Source organism: Camponotus vicinus, unplaced genomic scaffold (assembly GCF_025532165.1).
Source record: "Camponotus vicinus isolate PSW18456_S1 unplaced genomic scaffold, iyCamVici1.0 SCAF_7, whole genome shotgun sequence".
NCBI lineage: Eukaryota > Metazoa > Arthropoda > Insecta > Hymenoptera > Formicidae > Camponotus > Camponotus vicinus.
In genome coordinates this window covers 4,875,355-4,890,058 of record NW_028141979.1, presented here as the reverse complement: position 1 = coordinate 4,890,058, position 14,704 = coordinate 4,875,355, and the positions used below count along the sequence as shown (strand labels likewise).

At 33.8% G+C, this 14,704-nt stretch overlaps 2 protein-coding genes and 1 long non-coding RNA gene across 4 annotated transcripts in view; 1 reads left to right on the top strand and 2 right to left on the bottom strand.

Moving 5' to 3' along the window:
• The window catches only part of Dpr1 (defective proboscis extension response 1), a 306,096-nt gene that overhangs the window by 88,417 nt on the left and 202,975 nt on the right, over positions 1-14,704 (top strand). The gene's annotated exons all lie outside the window — the stretch shown is intronic.
• LOC145975094 (uncharacterized) overlaps positions 1-14,704 on the bottom strand; it is a 162,165-nt gene that overhangs the window by 108,552 nt on the left and 38,909 nt on the right. The gene's annotated exons all lie outside the window — the stretch shown is intronic.
• LOC145975092 (E3 ubiquitin-protein ligase MARCHF3-like) overlaps positions 1-14,704 on the bottom strand; it is a 70,046-nt gene that overhangs the window by 30,202 nt on the left and 25,140 nt on the right. The gene's annotated exons all lie outside the window — the stretch shown is intronic.

The window sequence follows — 14,704 nt, the reverse complement described above, 5'->3', positions numbered from 1 at the left end:
AGCCGCGGGATACCCGGAGCAAAGTGTGCCCTATTCGGAAATCCGCTTTTACAGATCTCCCTGGGGCCCCTTTCGTCTCCGCTCCCTTTCTCGCCATATCTCTTCTTCCTGTCCCCTCACACTCGTGTCTCTTTATCGTCCAGCATGCGCAGTTCAGCTCTAGCCACTTTCGCCGATAAACGAAATGCAATTTGTAGTTTATAACTACGAGCGATCGAGTGGCCGAAAAATAGCACGCAAAGCTACTATTAAACTATCCTAAATAGCATAAAAGTTAGTTATCTAGCAATGAAATTAAATCGTAGTATAAGTTTATATCTATATTTCACGGAAACGAGATAATGCTATGATAATTAAAATTTGTCTATTGTTATAATTAAAATAAATTAATTGCAACATAAAAAAAGCATAAATCAGATTCTTTATTCTTCTCATTTTATCTTTTCTAAAGTAACACGAAATGTGACATGTTACAGTTTTATCGCTATATCACAATATACTCGTTAAATATACTCGAAAATCTCACATTCTCGCTTTTTAAATCATCGCAATTATTTCAACCAGAACTGCAAGATGTCTATCACATTCATCATGAATCTCGTATATGAATTCTCACCGACCATTATCGGTTATTCGCGGAGTCGAATCTCGCAATAGCAACTAACTACCTCATCTTGTATCTCATTTGGCACAGTATAAAGTCATGATTGCCGTTTTTCTCTTTTGAATAATATATATGTCGAAAAGTATAATGTATATGAAAATTAGGAAAAAAATCTCAAGAAAAATTATTAAAATTATTATTGCGATAATTTTTTTTAAATAAATAATAGACGTAAAAGTAAATCTTATCTCAAAACTTGGAAAGATATTTTGAAAATTAAGTTATAAAAGAGTATAATCTCAATCAACGTTCCATTGAGAAAAAACTGAATTAATTGAAGATTTATATTTCAATTTATAATTAAAATATAATTGTGAAAATTTCAAATTTCATATTTTATAGCGTAATTTTAGTTATGATGTAAAAATGTAGCGTAATAAATACGGAAATAATATCGTTATATAAAATTAATTAATAAGTTCATTAACTACTAAATAGCGTCAAAAAAATGATGTAAAAAAGAAAAAAGACAAGTAAAATGAAATACAATTTTCCAAAAAAAAAAAAAAATCAATTTATTTTGAACGTAGATATGATGAAATTATAATTAATTATAAGATTACAAACGCGACGTCAATCATTACAACGATAGCAAGAAATAACGAAGAAAAAAGATAAAGAAAAAACGCGAAATATTTTGTGTCATCCACAAAAACAACGACCTGAATTTTCAACAGCGGCAATCAAATAGAAACGACGATTGTCGTAGATCAGCAAGGTGGGCGATCGACAATCCGATTTTCTTAGAGAGAATTCGTTGTCGAGAGACACTCGCCAGCGAACAATTTCACCGTCGCATCCGCCAAGAACTTGCAACGAGAAGCCAAGTGACGCAAGAGGTCACGTCTTGTGGCCGCTACGTGCGGTATAATTGTTTTTCTGTTTTTCCCATCTTTCCATCGACATAAGAAAAGCAAATCGATCGTTCGATCGCCGTGCCCTGCCACTTTAATTACCCGATGCGAAGAGAATTTCTCTCCGAAATACGTATTCTAAAAATCTCCAATTTCTCTCCGAAATACGTATCTCAAGAATTCGCGATAAACTGCAAGCAATCACTGTTTATGTCATGACGGTTCTATCCTTTTAGACGATGGCAATTCGTATGTATCGGAGGTCGATGTGGCTGATATCGATAGTTTTTGGATGCAAGCCAAGGCAACCCGAGCGCCGAAAATGAGTTCAATGAGTACCGCTTTTTTAATCGTGCAATTTAATTGCCTCGAATCGAACGTTTGCCGAAGTAAATAAAAGCAGATTAATCGATGCAGAATTCAAAAACAGAAAAGTTTGATTTGGTTGCTGAACGGAAAGTTTGATTTGGTTGATAAATCAAGTTATTTTTCAATCAGTAAGTTGGATTAAGAAGTTATTTTTTTAATCAGTAGGTTGGATTAATTTAATGTCATAAATAAGATGATAAATAAAACAATCGCAAACAGTACAAGTAATATAGTGATAGATATAAAAATTTGTCGCCTATCAAAAAATAAATGGAGTAAATTTTCATTATTGGAGTTGCAATAGAGCCAGATATTTTTAAAAAATTGCAATATTATAATAAATAGTTAAAAATTTCTCCTTCACCTTTAATTTTCATTACACACTTTTTACACACTTTAATCATCGTACGATAATTTCAGTAGACGTATAATTCATGACGTTGAATTAATAATAAATAATCAATTATTGAAAGTTAGAAAATCTTGTATATGAAAGATATGTGAAAAGAAATAATATATGTTGAAAAATATAATAGAATTTAAAAATATATCAAAAATGGTAAAAGAGTACTTTAATAATAAAACGAATAAAATAGAAAGAGCCACAAAATTAATTATGTAACGCAAAAGATAACATTATAAGAATAAAAGAGAAATTACCCGACACATGAAAAATGTACAAAAGCCAAACTTATGTAATATTATTAACATTATAAATAGTCAAAATGTGACATTGATTTATTTGAAAGGCGTATATGCGTAAAGCGATAAGATGCTTAATCGTAACGATTGTTGAATATTTAAATGTAATAAAACGTAAAGGAAAGAAGTCTAGCTACGTGAAGAACCGACGAAATGAGTACATTCATATTCCGTAAGAAGCGCAAAAATGATACGATGCACGTCGCAGTGATACCCAGTGCGCATTAGTCAGTGGTATTGCGGACAGTATCATCGCATATTCGCTTAAGAGGTTAATATTTCATCCTGGCGTGACTGCAAATTTCGCGAAGCCGGTACTGAAAAGCACTTGGCTAATGTCGCGCAACACGAGTACGAGAAAATGAACCGTACTGCACTAACACTCGCCTTATGAATGTTCATGTCGTTTTGATATGCGTAATTAAACAAACGGTCGGTAGAATTATTACGGCGAACCGCAAACCCTTCAATGTATATACAAATACGTATCCAAAATTTATCGTTTAATTATTGTTGAGATACTTGCGTATTTAGATAAATCATGATAATACGGGAATGTATATTCTTGTCTCGAAATAAACATTAAGTTACAAAAGCAAGTAAAGTCACACAATGATTCTGATAGATAAAATTATTAAATATATAATAAATATGATATATACAATATATGTAAATATATGAATATTGATATAATCTATTTAATTTAAAACAGTTTGTATTTTTGACGTGCATAGATTTATACATATGGAAACATTTGACAAATTCTAATTTACTGAGACTTTTAATTGGCATTTTCTAATTTATTCGGAAAGAATTTGTAAGTTGGAGATCCCTCATGCGTAAAGCATGACGCATGTATCGGATTTGAACACACAGCTTGCTGGCAATGTAACGTTTAAGATATTAGCGATGGGGAATAGTGCGGTGTATATGTATATACCACAGATATTAATTGATGCCTGGGATATGTAAATTCCAGCGATGCGGTGATACAAGCATGCGTATCGATGCAAATTACAAGCCCGAGGCATGCTTGTTACCGTAACTTCATTAATGCAAGACGTATCTGCGTACAAATCGTTTGAAATGAGGAGTATTATGAATTAGTTGCCACGACACACGGATCAGAAGACGACGTAACGCGCGGATCAATTTTTTTAAATTATTGCAACATCCGACCTCGTCTGATTTTTATTTCTATTCTCGTTCAAGGCTATCGCGATCGATCTGGCCAAGATCGCGCCGACGAAAGGCAGCTTGTTTCGTTCCGAAAGGTGCGAATTTCTCGAGTGTAACAAATTTCGCAAACCGCTCGACAAACAGCGGCGAATCCGTTGGCCTCGCTATTGAAACATTCTCCCTCGTAGCGAGCTTAAGTCGGTCGTAAAATTCTGAAGGTTCGCAACATCGAAAGACGCGATACATGCATGTGTCCATCTTTGCTCCCCGTTATTATTCGTCTCTCGAGACGAACTTTGTTTCTATAAAATTTACGTAATAATACTAACGACACGCGAGTGAGTTGTCGCTCTGTGAAAAACACTTTACGACTCTAACCATGCTCCATCCTATTTTTTTATATTTTTGGCGCTCGCTAGATTAATAACGCGCTTGGCGTGAACGATACTTTGGCGTATACATTGCCGCTTAAAAGTATCACAGATGCATCATCGACTATAAGCCGCGCAATTGACCCACTTTCGATTCAACACGCAATGATTCACTTGACGAGAGTGCAGATTGACTCTTTATTCTCATCCTGCGCTTGACGCTAAACGCGACCGACCGGTTCTGAATCATACCAGTGCATCGTCCACATATGATGTGTATGTGCAATGCGCGGATTCGATTCGCGATCGACTACGTATATCTTGAAGATAGATAATGGCACGAGAATACAGATCGTTATCCTGGCGGTAGAAATCAGTGCGCAACGAAAATATATTGCTTTCGAGGCAAAATTGCTTCGGGTATCGTCACGATCAGCCACCGAACTCCTTTCTCAAGCTCAGTGGGCCGACAATAGTTCTTGCATCTTCTATAGAGCGACGGATACTTTTTGCAGCGCTCCACTGATTACTCTTCCGTAGTTTAAATTGATTTTCCGTCCCGAAACTTTCCACGAAATTCATCCAAGTTTGGTCGACTGGCCAGACGACTTCGAAATGACGAAGAAGTGGACTCAAGATGCGCACAATTTATCGGTTTCGATCAATGAAATGGAATGTACGATCGACGTGTTCAATTAATCACGCAAATAAAAATGCGTAAATGTCTAAACATTTGGATCGCGAACTATGTTAATTAATCTTAAAATACATTAATAATAAATATAAATTATAATAAATATAAATATAAATTATATTATTTATCTTATATAAATATTGCTTAAATATTAATATAAGATAAATAATATAATTTGGCTGCAAGAAACGAATTTATTTTCGTGTCATAAAAAAAAATGTTATAAAAAAAATCAAGAAATTATTTATGCGCGACATCTCGGTGGAATAATTTTCTCGACTCTACAATAAATAAAGAAATAAAAAAAATTCCATATTTTTGTAGCAATTCGTTTAAACTATTGCAGAAAATAAATATCCAGAATTATTGCGGCTGTGCTGCTGGCAAATTCAATTTACCTCTTTTACTGTGCTGTGTGTGATACATACCTGATTCATGCATCGGTCGATGAGCGGGCTTTTTGCTGAAGGTTAAACGTTAAAATAACTCATTTATCGAGAAGGTGGACTTTACAGCGGTTTTTGCGCTCACCCGGTCATCCCTAAACGCAAACGAATACGCTTACGAGATCCACAGCATGGATCCTCAACGAGCGCGTAAATAAACGGAATTATCGCGGAATTAGATTACCGATTCGACTTCCCTCGGATTCTCGGGAGTGGACTCGCCATATATTCGCTCCTGAGTAATGAGAAGAGCGAGCGAGAGACAGGATGAGGACCGATATCGCAGCGGCTTAATCCCTCGAGCCACAGTTTCCCCCTTAAGCCCCCTTTGCCGCTTCTCGTTGGATAAAGCTCACGCAATTAACGGTAGACGCAGTTAAGAGGTCCTCGGGCATGCGAACGCGCACTTCCAGGTCGTCTTTCCGAGGTGAGGAAAGGCTCGACAGAGATCTCTTTCGGGATTGCACGTTTGCTCGATCTCAATGTAATCGCGAGTCGACGGAAATGGACTATCGAACTAACTTTAAGCGATCCTTGATCCGGAATGCGGGGCTAAATTAGGCGGCAAGTCTCACACCGTCAAAGTGCATTCGAAAAGTTCGATTATTCGAGTATACGTGATATAAGTTAAACGTTACAAATATCGTCTTATCATTATATCAAAATACAATAAATTATAATAAGCATCGAAAGTAATCAAACAATATTTTATACATATGGATAATTATTTTATAACTGTTTTACCCCATAAATTTTCATGGCAAATATATAAATTCTTTCTGATTCCACACACATATAATTAGGATTACTTTAAGTGTAATTTATTTATATTATTTCTTTTGCACGTACATCTTTACCTGTATTTTGTCTTATTAATTTCTTTGAGAACTGGAGAATAATCTCGAGGAATTACAGCATTTCCTCGAGTAAGATTACGATTGTGTGTTTCCTGATATGCGCATGACTCCTGTTTGTCAGACGTAATCAGTTATCTCAGGCACGGATGTAATCGGTGAGATGGAATCAATTGCCACCTAGTCGATCGACTGATGAGTTACCTCAACTCGAGTTGGAATCTGCGCTATGATATAACAGATACAATCGCACTCTCTTGGAAACTCCATGAAAACTATGTAAATGCTGTTTGACGAGACACGTTTCAATATCTCACAGCTTGTAACTAAATATTTATATAATACAGTCCTACTATAAAATATATCGTCTTTCAAAAAGATTTATTTCTCAATTTTATCGGAATAAATATCGCATTACCACTATTAGAAAATAAAGGGGAGAACAGTAAAATGATTGCATCCATTATTTTTCAATATAATGTTTCCAATGTGTGATATCATTTATCTTCGCTAATTGAAATATTGCATGATAAATTTGTTGTCTCTTTGTACGTCCTCGTAATTTTATATTCGCGATTAATTGAACGATAAATTTATTGCATTATGTGTATGTGCGCATGATAATATTAATTTATATTAAAAAAGATCTTCACATACGCCATATTTCTTTCTCTCTCTTCTCTCTTGCAGATATATTAAATATTAAAATTAATCCTAAATAGTATTACTTCCTCTAGTACATATATTCATCGACCAGATTCAAATCGAAAGTCAATTTGTTTGCGACAAAATCGCAAAATTTATAAGACGCATAATGCTGGATCTATCGAGAGTTTGGTAACCATTGAAATGCCATGGCAATTGTGACCAGCGCCAAGCGAGCTTAAGGTGTTAACGAGGTAAGCACGAGGTGGCTCTGTGGAATTTCCAGGTCAGTCGTTCTTAGATCCGGGGGAAGAAGAAGATCGAGAAGCGGCAGAGAAGCAGAACGAACTCCCACGAGATGCAATCGGTCGATTTCGACTGTCACCGTTGCCGGCGACCACGTAACGGAGATCGGCTACCGACTGACCGAGCTCGGCTACCAATGACTCACTTCGGGTTTCGAAGATGAATGTGTGTGGAACATTTTCGAGCGGCACATGCCCTTGCGAACCTGGTCGTCGAGGCGAAAGAGAGAGATACGTGAGGGCACCGTAACGCCATGTTTTCTGGCGACCGGCCAGACATCTTCGGGATCTCGTTCGACCGCACTCCGGTTGCCGCCAAATATCCCCTCGCGAAAACATGGATGTCTTGTTCTCCCGGTGCTTCTTCGCTCTTTTTTTTTTGCCCTCTCTTTCTCTCTTTTCATTCGTTGGCTTATCCACCTGTTCTCACCTTCGCCTCTGGTTCTACTTTATTTCTATTCGTTATCGCCTACTGCGGATCTCTATTCGCCCGTTTATCGGCCATTGCCTCTCTCTAAATTTCACACTGTACTTCCCTCATGCATCGAATGGACTTACCCAACATCGATCTGCCACGATCAGCAATGCTATAACTATCAATCGGCCATTTTAAAGTCGATCATTTTAAAATATTTTATAAATGTAATATATATATTTTTTATTTTTGATAGTATACAGATCTTAATTATTTTTGATGCCCTCTTAATAGCAGATTCTTTGATCAGTTTATAAAAACAATTTTTCCTTAACAAAATTATTAAAGAAAGTCATCATTTTTTGCAAGTTTCTAATTTTTTCTATTGGATATTTTTGTTGAGCTACAAATTAAAATTCTATTAAAGTAAACTCGATCTGAAATAAATGAATTGAAAAATATAATTCTGTTAACTTTTTAACTTTTAAAATTTAATTTACGAAAGGTCTTTCTTTTTCAATCGCTTATGGTTCAAAAATTATTGATGTCTCAATATTTTAAAAATATCCAAATTGACCAAAGAATTTGCTCTCAACGAAAAACGATATTTAATTTTGAGACACCTTGTATATTGCTAATATGAATATGGATATTCTTCATTAAAACATTTCAGTATATTCTTTTTTTGAATCTGCCTTCATTAATTATAAACATTAATCATAAATCAGCCAATCTCTCATGTCAGCGTCAGCATAAGAAACATAAGTGCAAATTGAATTGAATGTTTTTCTGATGTGTCATTTTATGACGAGAGTTATGCGTGTAAATTTCTTTATCGCGCAGTGAGTTGACTTTTTATAAGGATTAAAAGAATAATAATATCGGAATGATGGATGATCAATCCGAGTGAAAGCCAATCGTGCATAAAATATACATGAAATCTGAACAAGCACTTACACAATCACAAAACATCTGGAAAGATGTAGGATGTACCAAAGAAAGGCGCGAAATATGTTATAAGAAAGTTTATTCTCATCTTTTTCTGGTACATCTTTCCAGATATCTTGTAACTCATTAAATGCTTGCTCAACGCCATAGAGTGATCACACATCTCTCAAGATCCCTCTAGTAAATAATAATATCACTGTGCCAAAAACAGTGGCGGATGGACCTTGATAGGGCCGTGACAAGCCTCCAAAAATTGAATTGAATTGATGATTTACTGCAGGATTTGCACATTGGCGCCTAATAATTGTCAATCTACCGACCATTTCTCTCAAAGGTGCCCGTAGATTGTCAGGCCTAAGGTGACAAAGATTTCATAGTGGACAGGTTATTTGATCAGGGAATAGAACTCAAACTCAAAGGCATATGACAGTCGGATAATCTAATTATGACACTGCTATGTCTTTGTCATAATTATAGCAACCGCTGGCATCATAAAGGGATATTTATTACAAACCCTAATCAAATAATATTAACATGGTTGACTGATAACAAATTGGGGCACAAATACCTTGAAGAAATTATTTCTAATAATTAAGGCTGCAGATGCATTTCCAGTTTAAACACAATACAATTTTAATAAATTCTACAGTTAATTATTACTTTTTATTACATTAATTTGTTATCATATTAACTCATTAATTTTATCTTTAAAAAAGTATTGTCGATATATGTGTTTATACACGAAAATGTAAATATAATAATAATTACTATTAGATTAAAGCCGTATTTTAATTTTTTTCGATAACGTAATAAAAATATAATTTTTTTATAAAAAAAGAGTTACAATTTTTTTTATCTCATTAAATTTTTTTAAATAATTTTTAAAAATGTTGAAACAGGGTTTATGCTTTCTACTTCAAAGAAAGCAGTTTTCAACGTACTAATAAAAAATCGTGCTAGCACATGGACATTATTATATTATATTTGGTATTATATTTTTATATTATATTTGCTATGTGCTCTTGATATTTACTTGTTAAGCCTGGTTTTTGCCCGCTGTTATGTCTCATGCGGTTGAGTCAGCTGTTCGACGGCGATTTAAATCGCCCGTATATAAGAATCTACTTTTCAGTATCTCCTGGATGGATGCGAAGAGTTTTGTCTAGCAAGCGTCGAAGGCGGCTCGCGTTCCACCTCGTGAATTTTGCGACGCCTAAAGCAGTGCGGAAGATCGGATGCACTTGGTAGACGCCGATATCGATCGGCAGAGGCAGCATTTGCACTACCTTCTGGCCTATGCGCGCGTAAGGAAGCTTCGGATCGTTCCTGCTTTCGCCTTTATATGTACATATATATTAAAAAATCGGATCATTTTAATAACAAAGGATTAACAAAATATAACTTTGGGCGTGTTTAACGGCGCAAATAGTTTGTTTGAAACGAGAAAAGCCGCTCGTGCTTTACTATTTACTTGCTGTATTATTTACATGCCTTGTAAGCGTTTTATCAAGGTCTTTACATTAAATAACACGGAATCTGATTTAACTCGGAAACTTAAGACATCCGATTTTACTTTCTTATCTCTCATGGCTTTTATCACTCTCTCGGCTTTAATGCGTAATCGTACGGGTGGAGTGCGCTGGGTAAAAAAGAACGACGTACCCATTACCCCACTTTCGACCGTAATTAGTCCACCATCCTCTTAACCATGCGCGAATCGATAGCTGCTATATTTGGATGCTGCTTGTGGTATAATTAAGTGACATCGAGAACTATCAATAATGATGTAGGAGCCACTTTCCTTTCGAGATGTCACTTCTCGACATTCTTAGATTTGCAGATTCTAATCTCGATTTTCGAATTTTTTTTCATGTATTAAATAACCATACAAATCAAAAAATACATGACGCGTTTTAAGCAAAATGATAGCGGAAGCAAAGTGTGAACATAATAATCGTCGCGTATGCAACTTGAATTTATCTTTGTCACATTTTCATTCGTGTAACGCACAACTAAATTTAACTCAATAAAGAAACTCGCTTGAAAGACCGTCTCGTTGCGGGATAAGCTTGAAAATTATTAGCCACTTTCTTCTCTTCATGAGCTTAAACTCTCTTTTACACGTAAGACTTTGTAACTCTTTGAAATGCGTGCGGCTGCATTTGCCGTGTAAACAAGAATTACGTGCAAATGGTTCAGAAAAACATGTTAGTTTTTTTCACTAAAACTTCTAGTGGCCTCGCTATATTTACCGCCCACATACTTCAACTTAAAGTTTTTAACAAAAATAATAAAATGATAATATATCTAATACATAGAATATATTTGATTTTTCTTTTATAGAAAAACAATTTTTATATATACATATTTTTTTCTTTACAAAAAAATTAAGAAAAATAATGTTCAGTCATAAAATAAACTATCAGGTATTGCCTCGCATATTAAATAAAAAAAATAGGTACATTTGATTTTAAAATGGACTGAAAAACGAGGACTATCTGTAAAATTGCAATACGTGTTGAGAAAAAAAATATAAAATTCGAGAACAATGCATTGTACGATAAAATGAGTGAATGGATACGACGATGACACGCGCGAAAATTGCTGAATTTTGCTGAATTTTGCCACAAAATATTTTTAACTTTTAACTTTTATCGTTTATAACAATGATACATCAAAACGATGCATTCCCTGACCTAAAACTGCAAGCGAAAGTGTAATATAGTTCGAATTTGTAACATTAAAATGATTAAAATTTACAATACTAAAATAGAATATACATATGCATATCGGTACAAATTCAATGCATAAATAAAATGCATTATCATTATTATTTATTTATGCTGTAGAAAAATATTAAAATATTTTATTCATTAATGATATAAAATTATTCATTGCAAATTAAAATGCGTAGAATCTTAAATAATATATTTATATATAATCATATAATTATTATGTCATTTCAAATAATAATAAATGCCATTTCGCAATATTTAATTATATTAATCTACAATAATTATAATTTATATTTTTGAGCTTATATTTACGATATATTCAACAATCAAGTTTGTAAAACAAAATTGAAATTTGTAAAGTAAAATTATTCTGAGTTCTTCGTGATGTTTTATTGTTATTTAGCTCTGTAAGAAACTAAACGATATAAACGAGTCAGCAAAATAAATTACCATTTACATCTATGCTCGACAACTCTTAACATCCTTTGTTGAGTGGCACACACACATACACACACAACCTAAAATGCTTTTAAATCTTATCACAAATTAATCCAATTGTAAACTCCATGCAATTTTGTCAACGCACATGAATGTGTGTCTGTGTATTATCATGTAACCGATGCAATGAATAAACGTATCACTTTTCCGGCATAAAAGTTCATCGGAAACGAGATGAACTCTCAGAGATGCGGTTGAACGAAATATTCACGTATGCTGTTAAATTACAGTTTACCGAAATTAGATGGATAAATGTGTAACGCGACGTCGTGCACCAACGCCACTTTACTTTAGTTTAATTACCGGAGTTTCTATAAGACAAACTTTCCTCGGTGTTACTTCCCGGAATTCTAGCTACAATTTCATTTGTTACGTAACAGCATAATGCAACAACCCCAACGGCGGACGTAACGCCGGCGTGTATTCGCAGAGCTGCCAATTAATTATTATCATACTAAATTGCACTCTGCCATCAAACTTCGCTTATCTTTCCATTCGAATTAATATAACGATGTCACGTATAATATATTGATTCGCGTAAAATAGATATATTTTTAAACTTAATTAAAATATATAAACCTAATTAAAATAATTTGATTTGCAAGTACGAATAAGAAACTTATTTGTTTCAATAATAACAAAAAATAAATTTTTCTTAATTCTTATAAATAAAATTTTATACCAAAATTACATATAATAAAACATGAATACACCGAAAATTTCGAATATTTTTCAATTTGAAAAAAGTGAAATTGATATAAAAATTAATCTTTCATTTTAACTCATATATTTTTATAAAATCTTATAAGTAAAATCTATATTTTTTATCCTTCTTTTTATATACATATATACAAAAAAATTTATATCAATAAAGATAAAATGTTATATATGCATATTAATATTACATTTTATACCTTACTCTTTTACTATCTATATTTTTAAATATATTTTTCAATTATATTATTTATGTTTAAAATGGCTAACATTAGTATTAGATGACGTACAGCAATGGCTTGGTACACTTGACCAGATATTGACTAGGAATGCTTTAATTAGAGGATAGTTTATGAACAAAGAGTAAAACACGTCACGGACATAACGTTTAACAATGACACCACGTGTCGGTACATTTAATTATACTCCGAAAAACCGCGCGACCGCGCCATTAAAAGATATCTGCAGTTATGCACACACGTATTTCGCGAAAAATAATGAAAAGCTCTGGGAATTGGAAAACCGGGGCATTCTAATTTATGGCAATCGATGCGATATGGCGTACGAGACTGCACTCGTGATGAATCTAATGGCGATTCGAGCCAGTGTTCGAGAACTGAAACTCTTTCAGCATTGCAAAAAGCATTAACTATGCGTATTATCAATAGACGCGATTTAATGTTATATTTTTTGCGATATTATAATGCGGTTGCATATTTATGGAATAAAATTTTTATAATATATAAACGATTCAAAATATTTATAAGATCTAGAAAAAATGTTATATATTTATATACATATACGCAGATATGATCACTTTTAATAATCAATTGTATTCAAAAGATTGAATTTTATTTTGTTATTTTAATTTTAATTTAATTTAAGAATTTATGTTAATTTTAATTTAAAAAAAACGAAATTTTTTTATAGTAAAAATTTAAGTAGCTGCAAGATAAAATGCTTTTTCTTTCACCATTATAAAGTAATATTTTTCTTTCATGGTTGTATTTTAAACTTGACATACATTGAACTTCACATAAAAAGAATAAAAAGGAAATATTATTTATTCAAATGTACCTTTCAAAAATGACATAAGAATAACAAATACATAAGAACTTATAAAATCCATTTAGAAAATGAATCTCCATGCATGTGTGCAACGCAGTCAATATAATACCGCAAGTTCTCGTCGAAAATTCGCAAAGTCGCAAAAGTTTCAACAAAGTTCCCCGTGCAATTTTCAGTCTCGAATAATACGAAATTGTCAAGGCAACATTAAAAAAAGTGTCGATTTCCTTGCAAAGCACGTTTTCGAAAGCCGAAAGATCTCCGAGACACGTCACCGAAATAACATGCATTGGAAGGTTTCCAGTAGGAAAATTTCCTAGCGCATTTTCCCTCCTTCTCTTCTCAATTCAATTGTATATCGACCAAACAAACAGGCGTTTAATTTATTTTATACACAACAAATATGTAACACACGCGTTTCCATTAAACCTTGCGAAGAAAAACATTCCTCGACCCCGTCGCTCTCGAGTTATTGTACACATTGGTCACGTGGTGATTGAACAAACTGGCGATGCTCTCGTTTTAGGGTTGCTCGTTACACTGCGGTTTAACGGAAAAAAAATAGTGTCAACCAGCAAATTGCTTTCTTTCGTTAACGTTACCGAATCGTATGTAATTCGAAGTTTTTTACTGTGGTTTTGACGCGATTAGATTTCCGGGAGGACAACGAAAAAAAGAGCACAAACAGATAATATTTGAATTCTTTAATAACAAATACATTTAACATAAATAGAATATTTCTTGTGAAAATTAAAAAATTTTTCTATGCTAAAATTTTTTAAATATTAAATATAATAAATGTGTGTGTCTATAAGGCCAGAATTTTGTTGAATCAATATTTAGTTTTTAACGAAAGGTAACTCGATTCGACTTATCGTAGGAAACTCCTCGAAACGTGAACTCATCTACGCATTTCCTTCGCCTGAGAATAAAACGCTTAATGGTAGTTTTAAGCATGAAGACGGCGGATAAGGTGAGATTAATCGAAACGTGACCGGACCAAAGACTGATTTTTTTCCGCACGCGAGCCCGCTTGATTGGAAAAGTTCCGACTTTATTGTCGGAGTGGCGGCGCACGAACATCGACGTTTCTCTAACGTTTTCGAGCTATAATTGTCCGCCAACATGCCCTTTTTCCCAGGATCTTTGCTTTAGTCTCACGCGTTAATAATGATATAGATATTCTCTTCGACAAACCGTACGCGATCGAAATAATCAAAAGCACGTGTTTTATAAATATTTC